This window comes from Rhinoraja longicauda, chromosome 2 (assembly GCF_053455715.1).
Source record: "Rhinoraja longicauda isolate Sanriku21f chromosome 2, sRhiLon1.1, whole genome shotgun sequence".
Taxonomy (NCBI): domain Eukaryota; kingdom Metazoa; phylum Chordata; class Chondrichthyes; order Rajiformes; family Arhynchobatidae; genus Rhinoraja; species Rhinoraja longicauda.
This window is the reverse complement of record NC_135954.1, coordinates 113,957,514-113,964,054: the sequence shown is the minus strand read 5'-3', so window position 1 is coordinate 113,964,054 and position 6,541 is coordinate 113,957,514.

Here is a 6,541-nt window from a genome sequence, read left to right as displayed (position 1 = left end):
TTAGAGGAATATGGGCCGAACACAAGCAGATGGGACTAGTGTAGATTAGACCTTAGAGAAGAGGGGATCATAGAGAAACGTAACATTATTAAGGGGTTGGACACGTTAGAGGCAGGAAACATGTTCCCAATGTTGGGGAGTCCAGAACCAGGGGCCACAGTTTAAGAATAAGGGGGAGGCCATTTAGAACGGAGATGAGGAGAAACTTTTTCACTCGAGCGGCCCCCGGGCCTACACTGTCCGGTCCCACAGGCCTACAGCGTCCGGGCCTACAGTGTCGGGCCCTACAGCATCCGTGCCTACAGCTTCCGGGCCTACAGTGTCCGGGCCTACAGTGTCGGGGCCTACAGCGTCCAGACCTACGGGATCCGTGCCTACAGCATCCGGGCCTACAGTGTCCGGGCCTACAGTGTCCGGGCCTACAGTGTCGGGGCCTACAGTGTCCGGGCCTACAGTGTCCGGGCCTACAGTGTCCGGGCCTACAGTGTCCGGGCCTACAGTGTCGGGGCCTACAGCGTCCGGACCTACAGCATCCGGGCCTACAGTGTCCGGGCCTACAGTGCCCCCCCGGGCCTACAGCATCCGGGCCTACAGCGTCCGGGCCTACAGTGTCGGGACCTACAGCATCCGGACCTACAGCATCCGGACCTACAGCATCCAGGCTTACAGTGTCCCCTGGCCTAATACAGGACCAGGGCAGTCCCATAGGGGACCAATGTAGCCCAAATAAGGGATGTCCCAGCTAATACAGGACAGGTGGCAACACTACCCGTACCCAATGAGTACTGGGTGCAGAACAGGTTTGCCTTGGTGGAGTCTGGACTGGAGAGTATTAGCTATAAGGAGAGGTTGGACACGCTTGGATTGGTTTCTCTGGAGCGTCTGAAACTGAGGGAAAAACCCATTGAAGTTCATAAACTTGTTTTTTAATTGAAAGATACAGTGTGGAAAGAGGCCATTCGGCTCACCGAGTCCATGCTGACCATCGATCACCCGTTCACATTAGTTCCACAGAGGCCCATTAACCTCCAGATACGCACGTCCTTGGAGTGTGGGAGGAAACCGGAGCAAAGCCGTGCGGTCACGGGGAGAACGTGCAAACCCCATACACACGAGGTCAGGGTACAACACGGGCATCTGGGGCTGTCAGACAACAACTCTACTGCTGTGCACACGCACAGATACACACACACACAGATACACACACATAAACACACACACACACAGATACATACACACATAAACACACACACATACAGATACATACACACATAAACACACACATACGCACAGATACACACACACACAGATACACACACACATATACACACACACACACACAGATACACACACACACAGATACACACACACACAGATACACACACACACAGATACACACACATAAACACACACACACGCACAGATACACACACACATACAGATACACGCACACACATAAACACACATATACACATACAGATACACACACATAAACACGCACATACGCACAGATACACACACACACAGATACACACACATAAACACGCACACACATACACACATAGATACATACACACATAAACACACACACACAGATACACACACATAAACACGCACACATATACACATACAGATACATACACACATAAACACACACATACGCACAGATACACACACACACACAGATACATACACACATAAACACACACACACATACAGATACATGCACACACATAAACACGCACACACACATATACACATAGATACATACACACATAAACACACACATACAGATACACACACACATAAACACACACATACGCACAGATATACACACACACACATACAGATACACGCACACACATAAACACACACATATGCACAGATACACACACACACAAACACACACATGTACAGATACAAACACATACGCACAGATACACACACAAACACACATACGCTCATGGAACCACACATGTATACATACACACACATGTATACACACATATATTCACACACATGTATATGCATATGTAAACACACATGTATATACACATATATACACACATGTATTTGCACACATGCATGCATGCATACACACACATGTATACGTGCACATACACATGCATGGAATTAAATACTTTACTGTCACATGTGGTTAGGCGCAGTGGAATTCTTTGCTTGCTTACCCAAGGTATACACACATGTATACACACACACACATGTATAACCACAAACATGTATACACACAAACATGTATACACACTCACACATGTATAGGTACAAACACACACACGCATGTACACACACACCCTGCCCCAGTGTGTAGCTGAGGATATTCCTCTGTACACGGGCAGTGATGGGCCTGACCACAACACAGTAACCCAGGGCAACTGGACTCATTGCCAAGGAATCTGGGCAGCTCCACCCCCGCTCACACTCACTCACTCACACACATAGACCGGCCCACTGCATTCCCACACACACCCACACACTGCCTGCCCCCACCCCCGCTCACACTCACACACTCACACACCCACACACTGCCTCTCCCCACCCCCACTCACACTCACACACCCACACCCCCGCTCACACTCACTCACACACACACTCACTCACACACCCACACTGCCTCTCCCCACTCCTGCTCACACACACACCCACACACACACAATACTCTAAATGTGTCGGCCAGTTGGCCAAAGGCCCTGTTTCCACTGTATCACTCTGTGACTCTAAGGGTCTCGACCAAAACGTCACCCATTCCTTCTCTCCAGAGATGTAGCCTGACCCGCTGAGTTACTCCAGCATTGTGTGTCTATAAGAGGATTGAAGAGATGCGCGTTGTGAACCTAGAGGATGGAATGTCAGGGAAAGGGGGGCTAGGGGTTGCCAACTATCTCACTCCCAAATAAGGGACAAGGTGACGTCACCGCCCCGCGCCCCACGTGACCTCACCCAGCCAGCGGCCACGTGCTCCCGCTCCACCAATGGCGGCCGCCCGGGCCTCCGGACCTACACTGTCCGGGCCTACAGCGACCCCCAGGCCTACAGTGTCCGGGCCTACAGTGTCCGGACCTACAGTGTCCAGGCCTACAGTGTCCGGGCCTACAGTGTCCGGGGCCTACAGTGTCCGGGCCTACCATGTCCGGTCCGACAGTGTCCGGGCCTACAGTGTCCGGGCCTACAGCAACGTCCGGGCCTAATACGGGACAAACCAATTTAGCCCAAAATACGGGATGTCCCGTCTAATACGGGACAGGTGGCGACCCGAGGGGAGAAGTGTGTAAGTCGAGGCGGGGTACAGGGGAGAGAAGTGGGAGAATAAAAGGGGGGGGGGTGGGGGTTGTGGGGAGGAAGGAAGAAGCGGGTCACACAATGTTGAGCACATTTTAGTGTCGTACAGTGTGGAAACAGGCCCTACAGCCCAACTTGGTAACACCGACAAACATGCCCCACGTGCACCTGTCCCACCTGCCTGTGTTTGGTCCATATCCCTCCTCACCTGTCCTATCCATGTACCTGTCCAAATGTCTTTTAAATGTTGTGATAGTCCCAGCCTCACCTGGCCCCGTGACAATGGGTCCTCAGTGTCGCTGAGGATCCTTCATTGCTTCTACTCTGGGGCTGTAGAGAGCATCCTGTCCGGCAACATTACAGTCTGGTTTGGGAACAGCTCTGCCCAGGACAGGATGGCCCTGCAGAGAGTAGTGCGTTCGGCAGAACGCACAATGGGAACTACACTCGTCCCCCTGCAGGACCTATACATCAGGAGGTGCAGATCCAGAGCAAGCAAGATCATGAGGGACCCCTACCACCCCAGTAATGGCCTCAGAAATAGTGGATGCATTAGTGATAATATTTCAAAACTCTTTAGATTCTGGAGTAGTTCCTGAGGATTGGAGGGTAGCTAATGTAACCCCACTTTTTAAAAAGGGAGGGAGAGAGAAAACGGGGAATTATAGACCAGTTAGCCTAACATCGGTAGTGGGGAAAATGCTAGAGTCAGTTATTAAAGATGTGATAGCATCACATTTGGAAAGTGGTGAAATCATCGGACAAAGTCAGCATGGATTTATAAAAGGCAAATCATGCCTGACGAATCTTATAGAATTTTTCGAGGATGTAACTAGTAGAGTGGATAAGGGAGAACCAGTCGATGTGTTATATCTGGACTTTCAGAAGGCCTTCGACAAGGTCCCACATAGGAGATTGGGGTACAAACTTAAAGCACACGGTATTGAGGGTTCAGTGTTGAGGTGGATAGAAAATTGGTTGGGGGACAGGAAGCAAAGAGTAGGAATAAACGGGTCCTTTTCGGAATGGCAGGCAGTGACTAGTGGGTACCCCAAGGCTCAGTGCTGGGACCCCAGTTATTTACAGTGTATATTAATGATTTGGACGAGGGAATTGAATGCAACATCTCTAAGTTTGCGGATGACGCGAAGCTGGGTGGCAGTGTTAGCTGCGAGGAGGATGCTAGGAGGCTGCAGAGTGACTTGGATAGATTAGGCGAGTGGGCAAATGCATGGCAGATGCAATATAATGTGGATAAATGTGAGGTTATCCACTTTGGCGGCAAGAACAGGAAAGCAGAGTATTACCTGAATGGTGACCGATTGGGAGAAGGGGAGATGCAACGTGACCTGGGTGTCATGGTACACCAGTCATTGAAAGCAAGCGTGCAGGTGCAGCAGGCAGTGAAGAAAGCCAATGGTATGTTGGCATTCATAGCAAGAGGATTTGAGTTTAGGAGCAGGGAGGTTCTGCTGCAGTTGTACAGGGCATTGGTGAGACCACACCTGGAGTATTGTGTACAGTTTTGGTCTCCTAACCTGAGGAAAGACGTTCTTGCCTTAGAGGGAGTACAGAGAAGGTTCACCAGATTGATCCCTGGGATGGCGGGACTTGCATATGAGGAAAGACTGGATAGACTGGGCTTGTACTTGCTGGAATTTAGAAGACTGAGGGGGGATCTTATAGAAACATATAAATTTCTTAAGGGATTGGAGAGGCTAGATGCGGGAAGATTGTTCCCGATGTTGGGGGAGTCCAGAACCAGGGGTCACAGCTTAAGGATAAGGGGGAAGTCTTTTAGGACCGAGATGAGAAAACACTTCTTCACACAGAGAGTGGTGAGTCTGTGGAATTCTCTGCCACAGAAGGTAGTTGAGGCCAGTTCATTGGCTATATTTAAGAGGGAGTTAGATGTGGGCCTTGTGGCTAAAGGGATCAGGGGGTATGGAGAGAAGGCAGGTACAGGTTACTGAGCTGGATGATCAGCCATGATCATATTGAATGGCGGTGCAGGCTCGAAGGGCCGAATGGCCTACTCCTGCACCTAGTTTCTATGTTTCTATGTTCCAGCCGCTACGGTCAGGCAAACGCCTCCGCTGTCACGCTGTGAAAACGGAGAGGATGAGACGGAGTTTCTTCCCACAGGCCATCAGGACTGTTAACTATTATAACTCCAGGGACTACATTTTTCTTCTCTGTATTAACTTTATTTATATTCTGTAACTGTAATTCTTTTTGTGCACAATCCGCAGGCGTTGCCACTTTCATTTCACTGCACATCGTGTATGTGTACGTGACAAATAAACTTGACCTGACTTGACTTGATTTGAGGACCTTTAGGACAGAAAAAGCTGGAGTATCTCAGCGGGTCAGGCAGTACTACTGGAGAACCTGGATAGGTGACGTGTACGATGGGCTGCGCTGGAATTTAGAAGGATGAGAGGGGACCTTATTGAAACATATAAGATTATTAAGGGGTTGGACACGTTAGAGGCAGGAAACATGTTCCCAATGTTGGGGGAGTCCAGAACCAGGGGCCACACAGTCTAAGAATAAAGGGGGGCCCATTTAAAACTGAGGTGAGAAGAAACTTTTTCACCCAGAGAGTTATGAATTTGTGGAATTCTCTGCCACAGAGGGCAGTGGAGGCCAATTCACTGGATGGATTTAAGAGAGAGTTAGATAGAGCTCTAGGGGCTAGTGGAATCAAGGGATGTGGGGAGAAGGCAGGCACGGGTTACTGATTGTGGATGATCAGCCATGATCACAATGAATGGCGGTGCTGGCTCGAAGGGCTGAATGGCCCCCTCGTGCACCTATTTTCTATGTTCTCCCCGTGACCTGCGTGGGTTTTCTCCGGGTGCTCCGGTTTCCTCCCGCACTCCAAAGACGTACAGGTTTGTAGGTAAATGAGCGTCAGTAAAATTGTAAATTATCCCCAGTGTGTGTAGGCTGGGGCTGGAGTCTGGGAATATCGCTGGTCAGTGCCGATCGGCCAAAATGCACTGTATCTCTGCAATAGTTTCTGTACTTGTATAATTGCAGATGCTGGTTTAGAAAACGGCACCTGTTCCTTCTCTCCAGAGATGCTGCCTGAACCGCTGAGTTACTCCAGCACTCTGTGAAACGTCACCTATCCATGTTCTCCAGAGATGCTGCCTGACCCACTGAGTTACTCCAGCACTATGGAGAGGTGGCGTTTGGGGTCAGGACCCTTCGTCAGGCCGACTGGAGCGGGGTGGGG